The sequence below is a fragment of the Acinonyx jubatus genome, chromosome B2 (genome assembly GCF_027475565.1).
Source record: "Acinonyx jubatus isolate Ajub_Pintada_27869175 chromosome B2, VMU_Ajub_asm_v1.0, whole genome shotgun sequence".
NCBI lineage: Eukaryota > Metazoa > Chordata > Mammalia > Carnivora > Felidae > Acinonyx > Acinonyx jubatus.
The window spans coordinates 44,354,445-44,379,312 of record NC_069385.1 but is presented as its reverse complement, the minus strand read 5'-3'; the positions used below and the strand labels follow the sequence as shown (position 1 = coordinate 44,379,312).

Here is a 24,868-nt window from a genome sequence, read left to right as displayed (position 1 = left end):
TCAAGTTTACTTCAATTTAAAAAAATGGATGGCATCAGGACAACTATTTCAGATATCCAGACACTGGAAGGCCTCAGAAGATCCTATGTTCTGAAAATGTAAGATGTGTTATTAAATATTTTGTAGCAACCAGAAGTCCCCAAATTTTCTGTCTCTCCTTGGTGCGTACCCTCACTGAGTGATCTAAACTTTTAGAAGGAGCAAACAGAGCTCTGGAGACCTTATGACATCTTATCACAAGATGTTCTGTATTATATGCTGTTTACAGAGAGGGGTCCAAAGACAGAAAACAGTAGATACTACGGTCCAATGATAAAAATGAAGAGTTTGCTCCCAGTCACAGTGTGAGGGCGAAGACTCCGTTATATATCTTCTCTGGTTTTGATTTATCCTTTATACCAGTCAGTAAAGCACAGTGGCCAAAACAAAGGCTTTGTAGTACACCAACCTGGATCTGAATCCTGGATCCGTCATTCTGGCTGTCATACTATAGGCAAGTTTCCTAAGATGTCCAAGCTTCTGTTTATTTATTTATAAAAGGGAGTAACAATGGAATGTATCTTATGGAGTCTTAGATATTCAAATAGAATATAATAAAGCTCTTTAAAAGGTATAGGACACATAACGAGTATTTATAACAACTACTGTTGATAAAAATCGGTAAGCCTCTGGATAGAATGACCAAGAAATAAAAAGAGGAGGGACAAGTTACAAATATCAGGAATGATAGGGGGAGATTACTATAAACCCTACAGACACTGAACTGATAATAAGGAAATACAATGAACAACTCTATACCCTAGGTTTGATGACTTAGATGAAATGGTCAAAATCTTTGAAATACATAAACTGCCAAAGTTTACCTAAAAAGGAACAGATAGCTTGCATACCCCTATATCTATTTTAAAATTGACCATTTAGATCAAAATCTTGCAACACAAAAATCTATAGACTGAGATGACCTCATGGTGAATTCTACCAAACATTTATGAAAGAGCTAATACAAATTCTACACAAAATTTTAAAAATACAGAAAAACAAGGAACACTTCCCAACTCATTTACTGCAATCAGCATTATCAAGATACCAAAACTAAAGACATATTAAAAGAAAACTACAGACCAGTATCTCTCACAGACGCAAAAATCTTCCAACAATACAAGCAAATCAAACAATACATAAAATAATGATAGATTATAACCAAGTAAGGTTCATCTTGGGAATGCAAGGCTAATTTTTTAATGAAAATTAACTAATATAATTTACCATATAAATAAATGGAACAAAAAGCAAATGACCACTTCACTACATACAGAAAAAAACACTTGATAAAATTCAACAACTATTTATGATAAAAAAAACTCTCAGAAAACTAGGAATAGAGAGAACTTCTTCAGTCTTATTTACAAAAATTATACAACTAACATATTTAACAATAAAAGACTGAATGTTTACTCCCACCCTCACCCTCATCCCCCAAATTAGAACAAAGCAAGGAGATCTGTTCTCATCACTCGTATTCAAAATCATCATGGGGTTCTAGCCAATAAAATAAAGGAAAAGAAGTCAAAACCATCAGAACAAAAAGGAAAAAATAAAATTATTTACATTTCAGACAATATAATTATGTTTAAAATTCCAAATACTTTACTAAAAAATCTACTAAAACTAATAAGTGAGCGTAGCAAGGCTGCAGAATACAAGTCAATACACAAATATCGGTCATATTTCTATATATATTAGAAAACATTTAAAGTTGAAATTAAAAAATAATACAATTTATAATAGTACCAGAGAATATTAAATACCTGGGTATAAACCTTCAAAAATGTACAAGTTCAAGCCCCACTTTGGGTGTAGAGATTACTAAAAATAAATAAATAAAACATAAAAAAAAAGTGCAAGATCTGTAAGCAGAAACTACAAAACATTGATAAAGGAAGTCAAATACAACCTAATCAAACGAAGAGATATTCCATGTTCATGAAATGAAAAACTCAGTATTTTTATTTTATTTTTTTCCAGTGGCCTGTGTTTTGTTTTTTTTTTTAATTTTTTTTCAACGTTTATTTATTTTTGGGACAGAGAGAGACAGAGCATGAACGGGGGAGGGGCAGAGAGAGAGGGAGACACAGAATCGGAAACAGGCTCCATCCAGGCTCTGAGCCATCAGCCCAGAGCCCGACGCGGGGCTCGAACTCACGGACCGCGAGATCGTGACCTGGTTGAAGTCAGACGCTTAACCGACTGCGCCACCCATGTGCCCCTGTTTTGTTTTAATTTACATCCTAGTTAGCATATAGTGCTATAATGATTTTAGGAGTAGATTCCAGTGATACATCACCTATGTATAATACCCAGTGCTCATCCCAACAAGTGTCCTCCCTAAAGCCCCTTACCCATTTAGCCCATCTAACCCACCCACAATCACTCCAGGAACCCTCAGTTTGTTCTCTGTATTTAAGAGTCTCTTATGTTTTGTCCCCTTTACTATTTTTATATTATTTTTGCTTCCCTTCCCTTATGTTCATCTGTTTTGTATCTTAAATTTCACATGAGTAAAGTCATGTGATATTTGTCTTTCTCTGCCCAATTTCACTTAGCATAATACCCTCTAGTTCCATCCACATAGTTGCAAATGGCAAGATTTCATTCTTTTTGATTGCCAAGTAATACTCCATTGTGTATATATACATACACACACACACACATACATACATATATATATATATATATATATATATATATATATATATATATATGTACACCCCACATCTTCTTTATCCATTCATCTGTCGATGGACATTTGGGCTCTTTCCATACTTTGGCTATTGTCAATAGTGCCGCTATAAACATTGGGGTGCATGTGCCCCTTTGAAACAGTACATCTGTATCCCTTGGATAAATACCTAGTAGTGCAATTTGGGGGTGGTAGGGTAGTTCTATTTTTAATTTTTTGAGGAACCTCCATACTGTTTTCCAGAATGGCTACACCAGTTTGCATTCCACCAGCAGTGCAAAAGAGATCCTTTTTCTCTGCATCCTTGCCAACATCTGTTGTTGCCTGAGTTGTTTACTTTAGCCATTCTGACTGGTGTGAAATGGTATCTCATTGTGGTTTTAATTTGTATTTCCTTGATGATGAGTGATGGTGAGCATTTTTTCATGTGTCAGTCAGCCATCTGGATGTCTTTGGAGAAGTGTCTATTCATGTCTTTTGCCCATTTCTTCACTGGATTATTTGTATTTTGAGTGTGTTGAGTTTGATCAGTTCTTTATAGATTTTGAATATTAACCCTTTATCTGATATGTCATTTGCAAATATCTTCTCCCATTCTGTCGGTTGCCTTTTTAGTTTTGCTGATTGTTTCCTTCTCTGTGCAGAAGCTTTTTATTTTGATGAGGTCCCAGTAGTTCATTTTTGCTTTTGTTTCCCTTGCTTCCGGAGACGTGTTGAGTAAGAAGCTGCTGCAGCCAAGGTCAAAGAGGTTTTGCCTGCTTTCTCCTCTAGGATTTTGATGGCTTCCTGTCTTATGTTTAGGTCTTTCATCCATTTTATTTTTGTGTATGGTGTAAGAAACTGGCCCAGGTTCATTTTTCTGCATGTTGCTGTCCAGTTTTCCCAGCACCATTTGCTGAAGACATGTCTTTATTCCATTGGATATTCTTTCCTGCTTTGTCAAAGTTTAATTGGCCATACATTTGTTGGTTCATTTCTGGATTCTCTATTCTATTCCATTGCTCTGAGGGTCTGTTTTTGTGCCAGTACCATGTTGTCTTCATTACAGCTTAGCAATACATCTTGAAGTCCAAGATTGTGATGCCTCCAGCTTTGGTATTCTTTTTTGGGACTGCTTTGGCTATTTGGGGTCTTTTCTGGTTCCATACAACTTTCAGGATTGTTTGTTCTAGCTCTGTGAAGAATGAGGTGTTATTTTGATAGGGATTGCATTGAATATAGAGATTGCTTTGGGTAATATTGACATTTTAACAATATTTGTTCTTCCAATCCATGGGCATGGAATATTTTTCCTTTTTTGTGTGTATGTTTTCAATTTCTTTCATAAGCTTTCTACAGTTTTCACCGTATAGATTTTTCACCTCTTTGGTTAGGTTTATTCCTAAGTATTTTATGTTTTTTTGGTGCAATTGTAAATGGGATCGATTCCTTGATTTCTCTTCCTGTTGCTTCATTATTGGTGTATAGGAATGCAGTCGGTTTCTGTACATTGATTTTATATCCTGAGACTGCTGAATTCATGGATCAGTTCTAGCAGTTTTTTGGTGGAATCTTTTGGATTTTCTACATGGAGTATCATGTTGTCTGCAAAGAGTGAAAGTTTACTTCCTCCTTGACAATATGGATGCCTTTTATTTCTTCGTGTTGTCTGATTGCTGAGGCTAGGAGTTCTAATACTATGCTGAGTAACAGTGGTGAGAGTGGACATCCCTGTCATGTTCCTGACCTTCAGGGGAAAACTGTTTTTCCCCATTGAGGATGATATTAGCAATGGCTCCTTTGTATATGCCTTTTATGATCTTGAGGTATGATCCTTCTATTCCTACATTCTTGAGAGCTTTTATCAAGAAAGGATGTTGTATTTTGTCAAGTGCTTTCTCTGCATCTATTGAGAGGATCATATAGTTCTGGTCCTTTCTTTTATTAATGTGATGTATCACGTTGATTGATTTGTGATAGCTCTGCATCCCAGGCATAAATCCCACTTGGTTGTGGTGAACAATTCTTTTAATGTATTGTTGGCTAGTATCTTGTTGAGGATTTTTGCATCCATGTTCATCAGAAAAACTGGTATGTAGTTCTCCTTTTTAGTGGGGTCTTTGCCTGGTTATGGAGTCAAGGTAACACTGGCTTCACAGAATGAGTTTGGAAGCTTCCCTTCCATTTCTATTTTTTGGAACAGCTTCAAAAGAATAGGTCTTAACTCTTCTTTAAATGTTTTGTAGAATTCTGCTGGAAGGCCATCCAGCCCTGGACTCTTTTTGGGGGGGGAGATTTCTGATTACTAATTTGAGTTCTTTACTGGTTATGGGTCTGTTCAAATTTTCTACTTCTTCTTGTTTCAGTTTTGGTAGTTTATATGTTTCTAGGAATTTGTCCCTTTCTTCCAGATTGCCCATTTTATTGGCGTATAAATGCTCATAATATTCTCTTATCATTTGTATTTCTTCTGTATTGGTTGTGATCTCTCCTCTTTCATTCTTGATTTTATTTATTTTGGTCCTTTCCTTTTTCTTTTTGATCAGTCTGGCTAGGGGTTTATCAATTTTGTTAATTCTTTCAAAGAACCAGCTCCTGGTTTCATTTACCTGTTCTATTGTTTTTTGTTATTGTTGTTTTGTTTTTGTTGTTGTTTTGTTTCGACAGCATTGATTTCTGCTTTAATCTTTATTATTTCCCATCTTCTGCTGGTTTTGGGTTTTACTTGTTCTTTTTCCAGTTTTTTAAAGTGTAAGGTTAAGTTGTGTATCTGAGACCTTTCTTCCTTCTTTAGGAAGGCCTGGATTGCTATATACGTCTGTCTTATGACTGCCTTTGCTGTATCCCAGAGATTTTGGGCTGTGTTATCATTTTCATTGGCTTCCATGTACTTTTTAATTTCCTCTTAACTTCTTGGTTAACCCATTCATTCTTTAGTAGCTTGTTCTTTAGTCTCCAAGTATTTGTTATCTTTCCAATTTTTTTCTTGTGTTTGATTTCAAGTTTCATAGCATTGTGGTCTGTAAATATGCATAGTATGATCTCGATCTTTTTGTACTTGTCGAGGGCTGATTTGTGTCTCAGTATGGGATCTATTCTAGAGAATGTTCCTTGTGCACTTGAGAGAAATGTGTATTCTGCTGCTTTAGGATGAAACGTTCTGAATATATCTGTTAAGTCCATCTGGTCCAGTGTGTCATTCAAAGCCATTGTTTCCTTGTTGATTTTCTGTTTAGATAATCTGTCCATTGCTGTAAGCGGGGTGTTGAAGCCCACTACTGTTATTATCAGTGAGTTTCTTTATGTTTGTGATTAATTGATTTACATATTTGGGTGTTTCCATGTTTGGAACATAAATGTTTACAATTGTTAGATATTCTTGGTGGATAGAACCCTTAATTATGATATAATCCCTTCTGCATCTGTTGTTACAGTCTTTACTTTAAAACCAGATTATCTGATATAAGTATGGCTACTCCGGCATTCTTTTGGCAACCATTAGCATGATAGATGGTTCTCCATCTCCTTACTTTCAATCTGAAGATGACCTTAGGTCTAAAATGGGTCTCTTGTAAGCAGCATATAGATGGATCTTGCTTTCTTATCCATTCTGTTACCCTATGTCTTTGGATTGTTTTGTCCATTGACATTTAGAGTACTGAAAAGATATCAATTTATTGCCATTATGTTCCCTGTAGAGTTGGAATTGTGGTGATGTTCTCTGGTCCTTTCTAGTCATTGTTGCTTTTGGTCTTTTTTAGGTTTTTTGGTTTTTTTTTTCATCTTTTCTCCCACCAGAGAGCCCCTGCTTAAAATTTCTTGCAGGGCTGGTTTAGTGATCACGAACTCCTTTAGTTTTTGTTTATCTTGGAAAATTTTTATATCTCTATTTTGAATGATAGCCTTGCTGGATAAAGAATTCTTGGCTGCATATTTTTCCAATTCAGCACACTGAATATATCCTGTCACTCCTTTCTGGCCTGCCAAGTTTCTGTGGATATGTCTGCTGTGAACCTAATCTGTCTTCCCTTGTAGATTAGGACTTTTTTTCCCTTGCTGCTTTCATGATCCTTTTCTTGACTGAGTATTTCATGAATATGACTATGATATGCCTTGGTGATGGCTGGTTTTTGTTGAATCTAGTGGGAGTTCTCTGAGCTTCCTAGATTTTGATGTCTGTGTCTTTCCCCAGGTTAGGAAAGTTTTCCACTATGATTTGCTCACATAAACCTCCTACTCCTTTTTCTCTCTCTTCATCTTCTGGGACCCCTATGATTTGGGTGTTATGAGTCACTGAGTTCTCTAATTCTTATATTGTGTTCTTTTGCCTTAGTTTATCTCTTTTTTCTGCTTCATTATTCTACAGAATTTGTCCTTTATATCACTGATTTGCTGCTCTGCTCCATTCATTCTTGCTGCCATGGCATCCATTTGAGATTGCAGCTCCATTATAGTATTTTTAATTTCATCCTGACTAGATTTTACTTCTCTTATCTCCGCAGAAAGGGATTCTGTGCTTTTTTTCAACCCCAGCTAGTATTATTATTGTGACCCTAAATTCTGGTTCAGACATCTTGCTTGTATCTGTGTTAAGTCCCTGGCTGTCATTTCTTACTGTTCTTTCTTTTGAGGTAAATTCCTTTGTTTCATCATTTTGAAGGAAGAAAAAGAGTTAGTAAAGTAAAAAACAAAAAACATTAAAATTAAAAAATTAAAAATAACACAAAAAATGCTAGTTCCCAGGTGTGTCTTGGTCTGGTTGTTGAAAGCAGCTTGATAGAATAGAGAAAAAAGGAAAAGAAAAGGAAAGGAAAGAAAAAAAGGAAAACATTTGAAAATTTTTAAAAATGAATACAATAAAATAGAATAAAATGAAATGATGAAAGCACAATTGAATTTGAAAAATTTACAAAAAAGTAACAGATATAGTAGAAAAATATAACAAAAATTTTATAAAAACAGAAAGTAAAAATAAGTTTATTCTCTTTCTGTATTCAAGAATAAGAAAAAAAAAACTGAATAGACAGACCAGCAAACAGAATGATATATGACTGAAATTACATTCAGTTTCCCTTAGAAGTCAAACTATGAAGCACTTTATAGTCCATAAACTAAGCAGGAGGAGAGATTTGTGGTGTTCCACTAGAGTGTGGTGGCCCAGTGTGTGGGACTTGGTGTAGCAGCTCTGTTCTCCACTGGATGGCACTACTTAGTTCATTGGGGTGGATTGTTGTGGTGGTGTAGGTGTGTATGTGCATGCACGGGAGGGTGAAAATGGCATCACTCAGCTACCTTGCCTCTAGTATCAGAACTCTGTGCTCTCACTGACTGGCAATCAAGCACCCCTTCTTTGTTTCTGGCTCCTGTCCACTCCCCACTTCTACAAAGTCCATGACCAAGCCATCATCTTGTCAGGAGGTACGTCCCTCCCGAGTTTTATCTCAGATGGGGCTATGTTTCCCAACCCCTCACTTCTGAGGGCCCTGCAACTTTGACCCACTCAGACCCTCTAGGGGAGGGTCTCGCTGAGAAATGGCTGGGTGCTGGCCCACCCCCTGGAACATTCTTGGGACCATGCTACTGCAGATGTCCAGGGACTGTGGCCAGGTGCCAGTCCGCCCCAGAAAAAATTCACATGATCATGTAGCAGCAGCAGCATTTCAGGGATTATGGTAAATCACAACACCCATCTGGGCTCCAGGCTTCAGTGAACCCTTAACATCCTTGTTCCAACACCAGTGAATGTGGCTGTTTTCTGGGGTCCACTGGAACCTTTGCCTGTGGGGAGGCCGCACAGCCTCTACCAAATGTCCTCCCAGCAAGGAAACTGGCTCTCTCCGTGTGGCCTGAGGACTCCTTGGACCTTGCTGTCTGCTCTTGGGGATTCACCTTTCCCACCAGAGCACCGCCAGGTATCGAGCTGCGGAGTTTCAGACTCTGTACTCTCGCTGTTTATAGAGTCTTAATGGAATTTAAACCCTCTCCTTTCTCCCTTTTTTTGTTCAGTCCCTTGCAGTCCCTTTTTCCTTTCTCCATTTTTTGTTTAGTCCACTCTTTCTTTCTTTCCAGCTGCTCTCGGGGGGCGGGGGGGGGGTGCTTTTCCTGTACTCTCCCCTGTCTCTGTCCTCTCTCCACTAGCAAAAACAGCTCCCTACCCTCCGCAGCTTCTCTCCTCCAGTTGACCTCTCTGTTCCACGTACTTGCTGAGTTCTGTGGTTCAAGTTGTACAGATTGTTGTGTTAATCCTCAAATCAGTTTTCTAAGTGTGCAAGATGGTTCAGTGTTGATCTAGCTGCATTTCAGGGATGAGGGACCAATACTCAGTATTTTAAAGATGCTTCCCCAAATTGTTCTGTAATTCTCCCTAAACTGGTCTATAGATTCAATGCAATTCCAAACAAAATTCGAATGGGATTTTTTAAAATAGAAATTGACAGGGTGATTCCACAATGTATATGGAGAAGCAAAGGAAACATAAGAGCAAACCAAGAAACAAAGGAGAAGGTCTCATATGATCCATTTTCCAGATTTACTATAAAGCTATAGTAATCAACTCAATGACACTAGAAAAAGGATAGACAGCAAGAACAATGGAACAGAGTCCAAAAATGTGCCCAAATATATCTGGTCAAGTGAGTTTTGATAAAAATGCAAAAGCAGTTCAATGAGGGAAAGATAATCAGTTCCACAAATGGTGCTGTAATAATTGGATAGCATTATGCAAAAAGAAAAAAATCAATCTTGATCCATACTTCAAATCTCATACAAAAATCAACTCAAGGATCTAAATGAAAATGTAAAATTTATAGATGAATACTCATAGCAGAAGATGCAGGAGAAAATCTATGTGAGTTCTTCTGTTTTCCAGCCCAGCATTTCAAGAGCTCAGAAGTTGCCACAAGTTGCCACCTCTTTAATAATAAGTAAAAACTTAACCAAACTGAAAAATCAATAATTCTTCTAAGATGCACTAGAGAAGTGAGGTCCCAGGGCAAACCAATGCCCCAAAATTAGAAAGACAGAAATACAGAGAATCACACCTTACCAGGGCAGATACCTCTATGGGAACCAGTAATGGTATAAGAAAACTTGAACTGTAATTGATGTATTGCTGGAGGCTCAGTGTGGATGACTCTGAGAATTAAAATCTCCATTCATAGGGGGACCCTCACACTTTTGTGAGTTTTACCTCTACGAGCCCTCCCAGGTTCTCCCATTAAACATCAGAAATTTTTCTCTGATACTGTGAGCAAGGAGTTGGAAAGTCTAAAAAAAAAAAAAAAAAAAAAACAAAAAAAAACACACACAAATTCTAGAGATCAAAAACACTGAAAAAGAAAGGAAGAATTCCTTTGATGGGCTCATTAGCAGACTGGACAGAGCTGAGTAAAGAATCTCTGAGTGTAAAGATACTTCACTTTACTACTGAGTGTAAAGGTACAGTGGAAACTTCCAAAGCTGAAAAGCAAACAGGAGAGAAAGTGGAAAATAACAGAGCAGAATATCCAAGAACTTCCTGACAACTAAAACAGGCGTAACATACATGTAATGGGAAACCAGAATGAGAAGAAAGACAGAAAGGAACAAGAGTGATATTTGAAGCATTAATGACTAAAAATTAGTCATTAATTGATTAATTAATGTCAGACACCAATCCATGGATCCAGAAAACCCAAGGTAACACTGGGCAGGAAAAATGCTAAAAAACAAAACAAAATAAAACCCTCCAAAAAACTTACATGTAGGCATGTCATATTTAAACTTCAGAAAACAAAACATAAAGAAATATCTTGAAAGAAACCAGATGAAAAATACAACTTACCTGTAGAGAAACAAAGATGAAAATCATATACAGCTTCCCCTTGGAAATCATGCAAGTAACAAGAGTAGAATGAAATATTCAAAATATTGAAAGAACAAAACCTCCCAACCTAGAATTCTGTACCCTGTGAAATTATCTTCAAAAGTGAAGAAATAATAAAGACTTTCTCCATAAAAAAATTTTTTGAGGTAATTTGTTGCCAGCAGACCTGTCAAAGGAAGTTCTTTAGAGAGAAGGAAATAATATAGGCCAGAAACTCAGAGCTATATAAAGGGCCTTGACTGGCTCAGTTGGAAAAGTGTGCAACTCTTGGTCTTGGGGTGGTAAGTTCATGCCCCACATTGGGTGTAAAGGTTACTTAAATAAATAAATAAACTTAAAAAAAAAAAAGTCAGATCTACATAAAGGAAGAACAACAAAGAAGGACTAGATAAAAGAAAAACTTCTACTTTTCTTATTCTTAGTTCATCTAACCGATAGTAGTTTGTTAAATATAATAGCAATAATGTATTCAAGTATGTATGTTTATATGTGTTTATGTGCAAGTGAAATGAATGAGAGAAACGATAAAAGGGATGAGAGGGAGGAATTAGAAATATTTTGCTATTTATAATACAGTGCTATACTTGCACTGCATAGTGTTATTTGAAAGTGGACTTGGATTAATTGTAAATGTATATTGCAAACTCTGGAACAAACAATTACAAGTTAAAAAGAAGCGCGATTGATATACTAAGAAAGGTGAAAAAATGGAATCATATAAAATGCTCAATTAAAACCATAAAAGGCAAAAAAAAGAGTGGAAGATAAAAACAAGAACAAATAACAAGGACAACAAATAGAAAATGCTAACAAATATGGCAAGTATTAATCCAGCTATATTCATAATCACTTTGAACATCCATGGTCTAAATACACCAAGTCAAAGACCAAAATTACCAGAGTTGATTAAAACACACACACACACACAAAACCAACTTATATTATGTATAAGAAACCCACTTTAAATATAAATACATACAGATTGAACATTTTTTAAAAAGAGAGAAAGATATACCATGCTAACACTAATCCCCCCAAAATGGGAGTAGCTATATTAATTTCAGACAAAGCAGACTTCAGGACAAGAAAAATTGTCATGGAGAAAGGGGAGCATTACATACTGGTAAAATGGGGTCAACACTCCAAAATGACATAATAATCCTTAATGATTATGGGCCTCAGAATAGGTGAGGCAAACACCAGTGGAATTCAAAAGAGAAATAGATGAATTTGTATTATAGTTAGAGACTTCACCACCGCTCTATCAGAAATGGGCATATCCAGCAGCCAGAAAATCAGCAGGCCATAACTGAACTTGGTAGTACCATCAATCAACTGAATATAACAGACATCTGTAGACAACTTCATCCAAAAGCAGCAGAATGTAATTTTTTCTCCAGATCTCATGGACTATTCACCAAGATAGACCACATGCTGGATGGTAAGATTAACAAATTTATTAGACAAATCATAAATCTTTCCTCAGACTAAAATGATATTAAACTAGAAAGCAATAACAGAGAACTAGAAAATTCCAAATTATGTGAAGATTAAACAACACACTTCTAAATAACACATGGATCAAAGAAGAAAGCTCAAGAGAAATTTAAAAATGTTTTGAACTAAATCAAAATGAAAATACAACTTATCAAAATGTGTGGGATGCAGTGAAATCAGTGCTTAGAAACTTACAGGACTAAGTGCATATATTAGAAGAGAAGATATAAAATTAATAATCTAAGCTTCCACCTTAGGAAACTAGAAAAAGAAGATCAAATTAAATCCAAAGCAAGCAGAAGAAAGGAAATAATAAAAATTACAGCAGAAATCAATGAAATTGAAAACAGGAAATCAATAGAGAATATCACTGAAACCAAAAGCTGTTTTCTTCGACAAGATCAATAAAATTGATAAATTAATTAAAAAAGAGAAAAGACACAGATTACTAATATCATAAATGAAAGAGGGAACATCACTACTTATCCTACAGAAATTAAACAGATAATGAAGATTATTATGAACAAGTTTATGCCCATCAATTTGATAACCTAGATGAAATGGACAACTCCTTGACAGGCACAATCTGCCAACTCACAAAAGAAGAAACAGACAATCTGAATAGGCCCATATCTGTTAAAGTAATTGAATCAATAATAACCTTCTAAATAGAAAGTACCAGGCCCAGATGCCTTCACTGGTGAATTCTTAGAGATATAAAGAAAAAATTATAAACATTCTCCATAGTTTCTTGCAGAAGACAGAAGTAGGGGGAATACCTCCTAACTTATTCTATGGTACCAGCATTACCTTAATACAAAAACCAGACAAAGACATTACAAGAAAACTATAGCCTATATATTTCATGAACACAGAAGAAAAAAATCCTCAAATAAAATACTAGCAAACTGAATCCAACAGTAAGAATTATACAAAAAGAATAACCAAAAGAATTATATATCATGACCTAGTGGGATTTATCCCAGGTATCCAAGGCTGGTTCAAAAAGTAAAAATGAAATGATGTTATCTGTCACATCAACAGACTGAAAAAGAAAAAAAATCACACAATAGATTCAAAAGTCCATTAACAGTAGAATACATTTAAAAAATGTGCTATATACATACTGTGGAATAATACAGCAATAAAAAATAAAGTACAGCTAAACACAGTATAGGTGAAATATTAAAACATAATATTGAGCAAAAGAATAGATACTCTACAATTTCACTCATGTAAAAGTAAAAATACTAGGCAAAAACAAATTAGTGGTAACAGAACTGACCTACAAGAAATATTAGGGGAATCTTTCAGGCTGAAATGAAAGAACACTAAGACAGTAACTCGAATCCACATAAAAAAATAAAAAGCACCAGTAAAGGTCATAAGGAAATATGAAAGATGTATCAATGTAGGTTTGTTTGTAACTCTTTCTCTTCTGATCTAAGAGAAAATTGAAGAAAGCAAAAATTATAAAATTGTGTTGATCAACTGGTAATGTATAAAGATGAAATTTGTATTACAATAGCATGAAAGAAGGTAGAGGAAAGATGGGGGCGCCTGGGTGGCTCAGTTGACCAGCTCAGGTCATGATCTTGCGGTTTGTGAGTTTGAGCTCCACGCTGGGCTCTGTGCTGCCAGCTCAGAGCCTGGAGCCTGCTTTGGATTCTGTGTCTCCCTCTCTCTCTGCCCCTTCCCTACTCGCACTCTGTCTCTCTCCTCTCAAAAATAAACAAACATTTTTAGAAAATTAAAAAAGAATGTAGGGGAAAGAGAATTATATTGGAACAAAATTTTTATATACTATTAAAATAATCTGAACTGGATCGGTTTCACATTAAGATGTTATAATAACCCCCAAAACAATCACTAAGAAAATATCTAAAAAAAAAAATAGAGTAAAACAAACACTAAGATATTAAAATGATACACAAGAAATTACATTAAACACAAAGGAAGGCAGTAATGGAGGAATATTACAACAAAGAAGACATAAGCCATGTAGATAGAAAACAGAGTGGAAAACAGCATTCATACAACCTACCCCATCAGTAATTACATTAAATGTAAATAGGGTAAACACTTTAATAAAAAGCAGTTTGCAGAATGAATACAAAACCATGATCCAACTATGTGTTGTCTATAAGAGACATACTTTAGACAGTAACCAAAAGAGGGTTGCAGTGGCTATGCTAATATCAGACAAACACTTTAATACAATTTAAAAAATATGTTAATGTGACATATTACATACTGACAACAGTATTCACAAGTGAAGATTCAATCACACTGGCTTCTGTGCTAGTTAGATAACATCTAGAGCAGGAGTCAGTAGACTATGATCTGTGGGCAAAATCTGGCCCAACCATTTGTTTTTGTAAAAATACTTTTTTTGGAACACATTCATGCCCATCATTTACTTATTGTCGATGGCTACTTTCACACTACAACAGCAGAGGTAAGTAGTTGTGACAAACACTGGACTTCAAAATCTAAAATATTTATATGTGGCCTTTTACAGAAAAAAGGTTGCTGACTCTTGATCTAGAGTATTAGTGTTTACTTTGAGACATCACATTTTAAAAGAAATACTAATGAAAATGGAAGGGTAAAAATATAATAAAGGACAAGGAAATAATGGAATTTAAAGAATAGTTTATGGCATAGAGTGTGTTTAGCCTGAAAGAAAGATTTGGTGAAGAGAAAATAATTTTTATATATTTAGAGAACTATCCTATGGAAAAGGAATTAGCCTAATTGGGGGCAGCTTGAAAAGAAATAACAGAGACCAACATGCAGAGTTTTACAGGGAACTAGAGGAAAACTTGAGGTGTTTAAAATGGAATTGGCTGAGGCACCTGGGTGGCTCCATTGGTTAAGCGTCAGACTTTGCCTCAGGTCATGATCCTGCAGGTTCCTGAGTTCCAGCCTGGCATGAGGCTCTGTGGTGACAGTGCAGAGCTTAGAGCCTGCTTTAGATTCTGTGTCTCCCTCTTTCTCTGTCCATCTCCTGCTTGTGCCCTCTCTCTCAAAATAAATAAACATTAAAAAAATAAATAAAATGGAATTGGCTACTCTGCAAAGTACTAACTTTTCATCAAAGTAACTATATAAGCAAAGGTGGAATGTCTACTTGTCAGAGGCAGTGTAGAAAGGCATACATGCAATGAATAAGTGGCTGTATAAAAAAGGAATAAGACCCCACATTGGGTGTAGAGATTACTTAAAAAATAATAAATAAATAAATAAATAAGGAATTAGAAAATACTTTGAGAGGAAAGAAAATTAAAACACAACATACCATAACTTATGGGATGCAGTTAAAGCAGTTATTAGAGAGTAATTTATAGCTATAAATGCGTACATTTAAAAAGAAGAAAAATCTCAAATCAATAGTCTATGCTTCCACTTAAGACACTGAGGGGGTGGGGGGAAAGAAAAAAAGAAAAGCAAACTAAACCCAAAGTCAAATAAATATTAGAGCATAAAACTGAAATAGACAATAGAAAAACAATAGAGAAAGTAAAACCAAAAGTTGACAATCCTTTTTTGGTAACTAATCCAATAAGAGAGAAAAATCAAATTACTAAAATTAGGAATCCAGAATGGGACATTATTAATGACTTTGGAGAAATAGAAAAGATAATAAGGGAATACAATGAACAACTATGTGTTAACTACTTAGATAACCTAGATGAAACTGATGAATTCCTAGAAAGACACTAACTACCAAAACTGACTCAGGAAAAAAAAGAAAATCTTTGTAGACCTATAATAAGTGAAGAGTTTGAGTTAGTAATAATAACATACTACTCACCCCCCTCCCCCTACACATACAGATAGCTACACTGATGAATTCTATCAAACATCTGAAGAATCAAATACTAATTCTTTACAACTCTTCTTTAAAAGTAGAAGAGGAAGGAATCCTTCCTAACTCATTCTATGAGACTCGTATTACCCACATACCAGAAAGCAAAGACATCGCAAGAATACTAAACACCAGTATCTCTTATGACTACAGATACAAAAATCCTCAACAAAATACTAGCAAAACAAATACCCAAAATATGAGTGAACCAAATTCAGTAATATAGGAAAAGAATTCTACACCACAACTAAGTGGTATTTATCTCAGAAATATAAGATTGATATGACATCTGGAAACCAATTAACGTAATATTCCCATATTAATAGAAGAAATGACAAAAAGCACATAATCATCTCAATAGAGGCAGGAAAAGCATTTGACAATTTAATACTCCTTTAATTTAATTAATTTAATTTAATACTCAATACTCCTTCACAAAAAAACACTCAACAAACTAGGAACAGAGGGGACTCTCTCAACCTGATAAAAGGCATCCACAGAAAACCCACAGCTAAACATCATTCCTAATGGTATAAGACTGAATGTTTTCCTGCTAAGATCAGAAACAAGATAGGGATGTTCACTCTGACTATGAACACTACTGGAGGTTCTGGAAAGGGCGATTAGGCCAAAAATGATATAATAGGCATCTGGAGGGGAAACAAAGAAGTAAAACTAACTCTATTTGCAAATAACATAATCTGGCATACAGAAAATCCTACGGAATCCATTAAAAATTTATCATAACTAATAAATGAGTTCAGCAAAGTTGAAAGATACAAAACCAAATTTTTAAAAATTTTTAATCAATTTTAAAAAATCAACTGTATGTCTATACACTTGCATTGAAGAATATAAAATGTAATTAAGAAAGTAATTCCATTTACAATAACATCAAAAAGAATAAAATACTTAGGCGCACCAGGGTAGCTCAGTCAGTTAAGTGTCCGACTTGAGCTCAGGTCATGATCTCATAGTTTGTGAGTTTGAGCCCCACGTTGGGCTCTATGCTGACAGTCCGGAGCCTGGAGCCCGCTTCGAGTTCTATGTCTCCATCTCCCTCTGCCCCTTCCCTGCTCATGCTCTGTCTCTCTCTCTCAAAAATAAATCAACATTAAAAAAAAAAAAAGAATAAAATACTTAAAAATAAATTTAATAAAAGAAGTATGAAACTTATACTCTGAAAACTACAAAACATTGTTGAAATCAATTAAAGATGAATTAAACAAACAAAAAAATCCCCATGTTCACTGACAGAAAGACTTAATATTGTCAAGATGGCAATATTCCCCAAAGGGATCTACAGATTCAATGCAGTCCCTATCAAAATCTCAACGGTCTTCTTTGCAGAAATTGACAAGATGATCCTAAAATTCTTATGGAAATTCAATGAATCTCACATAGCCAACATAACCTTAAAAAAAGAACAAGAAAGACTCACATATCCTGATTTCAAAACTTACTACAAAGCTACAGTAATCAAGACAATATGGTAATGGCATAAAGATACTGACCAACAGAACAAAACTGATTGTTCAGAAATAAACCCATAGATTTATGATCAAGTCATTTTTTTTAAATATTTTTATTTATCTTTGAAAGAGAAAGACAGCCCATGCATGCCCTTGCAAACCAAGTTGGGGTGGGGCAGAGAGAGAGAAAGAAAGAGAAAGAGACACAGAATCTGAAGCAGGCTCCAGGCTCTGAGCTGTCAGCACAGAGCCCAACGAGGAGCTCAAACCCAGGAACTGTAAGATCATAACCTGAGCCGAAGCTGGACGCTCAACTGACTAAGCCACCCGGGTGCCCCTATGGCCAATTCATTCTTGATAAGGGTTCGAAGACAATTCTTTGGAGAAAGAATAGTCTTTTCAAATGAAACTGCTGGGAAATTGGACATCCACATGCAAAAATAGAAATTTGGACCCCTACTTCACTTCATATACAAAAAATAATGCAAACTGGGTCAAAGACTTAAATATAAGGTGCTGAAGTATAAAACTCTCAGAGGAAAACCATCCAGCAATTCTATTCTGGGTATTTATCTGAGGAAAACAAAAACATTAACTAGAAAAGATACATGCACTCCCATATTCACTGCAGCATTATTTACAATAGCCAAGACATGGAAACAACCTGTGTCCATCGATGGATAAATAAAGAAATTGTAGTACATATACACAATAGAATTTTATTCAGCCATAAAAAAAAATGAAATCTTGCCATTTGCAACAACATGAATAAACCTTGAGGGCATTATGTTAAGTGAAATAAGTCAGACAGAGAAATACTGCATGATGTCTCTTACAAGCAGAATCTAACAAAGCTAATAGATATAGAGAATCAAGCTCATGGATACAGAGAATAGATTGGTGGTTGTCAATCCATTGGTGGGGAGAGAGAAATGAGAAAACTGGTTGTGTTTTTTTTAGTTCAAATAAATTGCATAATTTATAATTAAAAAGTTTTAAAAATGAAACCATTAAAATCCTGGAAGAAAACAAAAATAAAATAAATGTATAAAACTCTTAGAAGAAAATGCAGGTGTAAATTGTGATGACCCCTGAATCAGGCAGTATTTTTGAGAGTTTTAGACTTTTTGAAAATTGAAAGCTTTTGGGGCAGCAAAGGCCACCACCAAAAAAAAAAAAAACAAAAAAAACCCCATGAAAACAAAAAACTATCTCACAGAATGGGCGAAAAAATTTCCAAGCCTGATAAATACAAGACTCTGAAAGTGTCTGACCAGTGATTTGTGTTTAAAATATATAAAGAACGCTTACAACTCAATAAGAAAAAGACAAACAATCCATTTTTTTTAAATGACCAAAGGATCTGAATAGACATTTCTTCACAGAAGGCATACAAATGGCCAATAAGAAAATGAAAAATGCTCAACATCTTTAGCCATCAGGGAAATATAAGTCAAAACCACAATGAGATCCACTTTGCGTATCACCCGTGGCTATAATCAAAAAGGCATAACAAGGGGTTGGTGGCAGTGTGAAGAAATTGGAATGCTCACACATTGCCGGTGGGAATGTAAACGGATGCAGCCACTTTGGAAAACAGTCTGGTAGTTCCTCAAGAGGAGTTACTATATGACCCAGCAATAATTAAGTGTAAACCAGAGAAATGGAAACACAGATCTTGTACAAAAATTTGTAAACAAATGTTCATAGCAGCATAGCTGTTATTTAAAAAAAAAAATCACTGTGCAATCATACTGAGGTTCTGAGAAGTGGATTCTTTGTATGCTGGATTCAAGGCTTTGGCAGTCACAGATTCTAGCAACCTAAAATCTACCAATTAGCTAGTAGTTCATTTGTGAAACCTTTCCCCTTCCTATCCTTCCGAGTATTTGGCCTTTTCCACATGATCCTGCATATAAGGCCTCCAATCTCATGAAGCATCCTTGCCTAGCTTCCGTCAAGTGAGTCTCCATCTAATGCCGATTGTCTCTATAGTAACCAGCTAGAAACGCTGCTATGCTTAGCAGTGGCTTTGTGCAAGCAGTGCTCTAGCCTAGAGAGGTTTTAAAGATTTCAGTCCTTTCTCTACTTATCACACATTTCTCCTGATATCAGGAAAAGAAAGGAGCCTCTAATGAATAAGACAGGTGGAGGGTTAAAGAGAAAAGGACTGAATGTAAAACAAGAAGGAAGATGGATGAGTGGAGACTGAGTTCAAGAGGAAAACGAGTTTAGAAGGATCTCTGTTTATAGGAGAAGTGAGAACACATGGTAAAAAAAAAAAAAAAAAACAAAAAAACTAGATTCAAGAAATGGACAATAATTATTAAGCATTTTCATTCATATTCTTCTGGTCAGAAACAATATATCAATATCAACAAATGTCAACAACAAATATAATTATGGTCCTTCTGAAAGCTAACTGATATCATTGATAGCTATCCAAAGGGTGTTTCACAGTAGAGTCCATTTATGGATAAGGGATCAGATATAGTTTATATCTTCAACAAACTTGTAACCTAATGATGGGTAGAAATGAACACAAAACAGCAAAACTGCTATTAATGAGGTGGAACACAGAATGGGGGGATGGGGACATACTTTATGTAACAAATATGGAAATCTTACAAAAAGCATAAGGATGCATTCCAGGAGGGATAGCTCTATCCTCCCCCAGATATCCCTTCTGCAACAGGAGGCTTGACACCTGCGGTGCCTCAAAGGGGAGAGGCCCATAGTTTTGCATTGGCTGGGCTTCTTCTCACAACTAGTATATACCTGGGCTAATCTCATTCATGGAACTTTGTTCCTCAAGAGTTCATTAATCAAGACATTACCATGGTGTCTGCCAGCCGGATACAATTGCTTTTTCTACACATAAAGGCCACTTTAAATATCGGACACAGAGGAGAGAGAATAGAGAAGCAAGGTCAGCAAATAAAGGAATGAGTTTCTTTTATTTTTTTTAAGTTTACTTATTTATTTTGAGAGAGGAAGAGAGAGAGAGAGAAAACGAGAGAGAGAGAGAGAGAGAGAGAGAGAGAGAGAGAGAGAATGTTCACATGCGAGCAGGGGAGGGGCAGAAAGAGAGGGAGAGAGAGAATCCCAAGCAGGCTCTATGCAGTTAGCTAGGATCCCAACACAGGGCTTGATCCCACGAACTGTGAGATCATGACCTGAGCTGAAGTCAAGAGTCAGACGCTTAACTGACTGAGCCACTCAGGGGCTGGAAGGAATGAGTTTCTGAGCACCAGTGTCCTTATTTGTTACGTGGAAATGATAATACCTTACCCTCCTACTATACCAGGATGTTTTGAGGTTCCAAAGCAGGTCATTTAAAAGTTCTTTACAAATGGGAAAGCATCGGGGCTGGTGGGTGGCTCAGTCAGTTAAGCACCCAACTCTTTAGTTTGGTTCAGGTCATGATCTCATGGTTCCTGGGATCAAGCGCCATATGGGGCTCCATGCTGACAGCACAGAGCCTGCTTGGGATTCTCTCTCTCCTTCTCTCTGCCCCTCCCCTGCTTGCATGCTCCTTCTCACACTCAAAATAAATAAATAAACATTAATAAAAAAAAGCAAATGGTAAAGCATCATACCATATATAGATATACATACATACCATATATATATCATACCAAATATATGTACACATATTATACACATGGGCACACACATACACAGCCTTTATTGTGATACCATATTTTGCCTCCCACAGAACTTTAACAATAACTGGTTAAAGTTACATAACACTTTCTATTCTGTACCATACAGATTTGATTACACAGTTTTCTTTCCTGCCAATAAAGTCTATGAGGATTATGCCCATGTATGTTTCATCTTTGAATACTCCACAGAGCTGAGCACAATAATTTCACATAATAAATGCTCTCTATATGATAAATTATTAAAATCATTACAGTAGAATTTATTCCTTTTAGAAATATAAACTCTAGCAAATCTCAACATTCTACAATTATACACAAAATCTTATCTAAAACTATTATTAAATTTTGACATTCTATAACTAATAAATAATAAGGAGCCCTTTAAACTAACTAAAGAGCATACTACGACAAGTTTTAAATTAGAACTTTTTTTAAAAGATGGGGACAATATCTCTTTAGAGAGTATTAAACACAGGACTAATGTAATTACCCAGGTGGAAATCCAGGATTTGAACAAAGGCAAGAGGTTAGCACTTCCATTCCTATAACTTCTGCAGCAGTCAGGAGCTAAGACTTGATTTATATCTTAGTTATAATACATTTTAATTCAATATATTTTCATTTAATTCAATCTAATTCTAGTTCATTTTAATTCACTCTTTCATCTTGTTTTGTGTATACCTTCAATTTAACTTCAAGCTTAAGATTTTTAGAAGCCGTCTGTAGAGGAGGCAAGCTGCATCTTGTCCCTTCAGATTTTAAGCTATATGCCCAACACCGATAGGTACTTCTCTGAGTAGCTACAGGAACCACTCCACACCCCACCACAGCCTACTGGCATGGCTAAATGACCACCTCATTTTACACCACAGAAAGGTGTGATAACAGACCAATAATTGGATTAAATAAACTCAGGTTGTCAAATAAGCCTAATTATGTGGACAAAAAATTATAGCTGTAGTTTGCAAGGGCTGCAAAGCTGTAGTTTGCAAATTAGTTTGCAAGGGCTGCCATAACAAAATACCAGTCTGGGTAGCTTAAGCAATGTAAATAATTTTCTCACAGTTCTGGAGGCTAGAAGTACAAGATTAAGGTGTCCACAGGGTTGGTTTCTTTGAAAGCCTTCCTTCTTGGATTGCAAGTGGTTGCCTTCTTGCTGTATTCTCACATGGTCTTTTCTCTGTGTATGTGTGCCCTTTGTCTCTTTTCATGTCCAAATTCCCTCCTCTGGGATACCATTTAGATTGGATTAGGGCCCACTTTCCGAAATTCATTTAACTTAACCACCTCTTTAAAGGCCCTATCACCAAATAAAGTCATATTCTAGGTACTGGAGAGTTAGTGCTTCAAAATATGAATGGGGGGGGGGGCACAATTCAGCCTATAACAATATCTAACTAGGTTCATTTATCTCTGTCCTTGGCACTAGTTTAGTCTTTATTCATCTTAGAGTCCAAACAATCTCCTTCAGCCATCCTTCCTCCATACAGAGGGAATTTATATGGAGGGAAGCAATTTTGGGGATTATATTCTTTGCAGCCCTCCAAGCATCAAGTGGGTCCCCTTTGGTACTTAATAAATGAAGATACTCATGGTGACCCATCTGTTACAGTATGATCAGCTGCTTGAGAGTCACCAAAAAGTTGTCCAGCAATCTTATAGATTGTCTCTGAAACTAGAGTGATGCTTTCATAATTTTTTTTTTCCTCTGTGAAATACCAGCTTATTTAGAAATATGCTAGGGCACATCTGGGAACCCCTTTGGCCTTTCCTGTAAAGTACTGTAAAAGGTGAAGAAGGAAACTATTGGAAAAGATGCTCAAAGGCTCTTTAATGTTTATGAAAGGCAATAATAAAAGAGTTAAGGCAGGACACACAACATGAGAGGCCTCGAGCCACTATTTGCAGTTTCCAGTGGACTATTAAAGAAGGTCACTTTCCCCTTAAATACTGTTGTACATGACATGTTAAACAAAGAGTTTTAAAGAAAATAAGCCAAACTAGTGGTATCCAGGTAGATCTCTTCAGTTCTTGATGCTGCATATCCACCAAAAGCAAGTTTTATGATATAAGGTATACCTTATTATGACACACCTATGGTCAGACTGCAAAATACACTTTATTTTACCAAGCTTATAATGTCATTTTTATAAAGCAAGTGAATTAGAATCTCCTCTTAAGAGAGCCTGCAATAATCAGAAAACTGCATATACCATTCTCAAAGGACTCATGTTTTAATCTTCTATGGCCATTTATCTTACATATCTAGTGTATCTTAACAGCATATAGCAATTGACACTTTATCTTGGCTAGTGTTAAGACCAGCACTAATAGAGTGAACAGAGAATATAGTTTATCAGTCACAGTAATTTGCATCTATCACCACACTAAGGCTCCTAGTGTAACATACACAAACAACTGGGCTTGAGGAAGCCTTTTCTGGTAGGTTCTATTTTACTGTTTAATCCATTAACAATAAAATGAGAAACCCCTGCTCCAAGCAGTTTTTCTGAATATGGGGAGGCCTGGTATTACCTTTTCCATATTAACTTTCAAAAGACTATCAGATAAAGAAGCCTCATCAACAGCAATCTATTTAGTATGAAAAATGCCCAAAGAATGAGAACTCAAAATCCTGGGCACTATACTAAGAAACAACTCTTTCAGCACAGATGATACTTAAGAAGTAATACTTTTCTGAATTTAATTAGTCAAGATCAGTGGTTTCACTCGAAACACTTAAGGAAAAAACTGATGGTTTATGAACAGCAAGTAATAAATCATTATGACACTCTTACTAGGTAAACACAAATTGTTCAACAACCCCACAAACGTGTTAAAAGCTCTCCCTTTCCCCACAGTGGTAGTCAAACAGCAGAAATGAATCCACACGAATGCCGACGAATCAAGCAGACTCCTCAAAACTTGTTTGTGGTGCCACAAATTTTTATTTACTAGCGGTTTGGGTCATAAATTTTTTGAAAATCACATGCCCTGGTATGCCGCTGTGTTCTTTACTCTTCCTTTCCCTTTCCTATCATATTTTTTGCCCTTTGGTTTCCTGACACTTCCATTTTCTCTTTTTATGTTCCTGTTATGCTCACGAAACGGCAGAAAACTGGGGTGTAACTGATCACATCGTTGGTAATCTTTTTCTTATTCTGGGGTTTTCCAGATTAGAACGGGAAGACGACTCAGGTGCAGCCCAAATATTACCTATTTAGATTTTTCATGCGTGGAAAAGCCTCTCTCTTTGCCCTTCATTTTGTGTCTATTTAACTAACGGCGCTGTAGTGCCCAAACGCAGATATTGACCAAGAACTAGATTTCCAAAATGGCTTTGCTCCGTTCGAGCTGGCACTGGGTCTATAAAATACAATTTATTTCCACTGCAACCAACCCTTTCTACCCCAAATGTACCCAGTACGTAGGAAGCTGAATCTAACCGAGTGTAGACAACCGAATCACATCTATTAAATTTCAGTAGAGAGACTGCACAGCAGTTGGACTGATGTTAAAAGAGAGTTAAAAGAAGAAAAAAAAATACCCAAAAACCACACTAAGCAAACCCGAGGGGCGGGCGTCGCCCAGAATCGCGCCCTCCCGCCGCCTCGCCGGCCGCGAGCACGCCTCCCCGCCGCGGCCACGCCTCCTCCGACCCCCGCCCCGCCCCGCCCCGCCGCGGCCACGCCCGACGTGAGGCGCGGGAGCCGCCGGGCCGGGGGCGGGGCCAGCGCCGCCCCTCCCCCCCGCCGCCGCCGGCGGCCTCCGCGCGGG

At 36.4% G+C, this 24,868-nt stretch overlaps 1 protein-coding gene across 6 annotated transcripts in view; it reads right to left on the bottom strand.

Annotated features, from left to right (window-relative positions):
- The window catches only part of MCM9 (minichromosome maintenance 9 homologous recombination repair factor), a 111,538-nt gene that overhangs the window by 45,940 nt on the left and 40,730 nt on the right, over window positions 1–24,868 (bottom strand). The window lies entirely within an intron of this gene.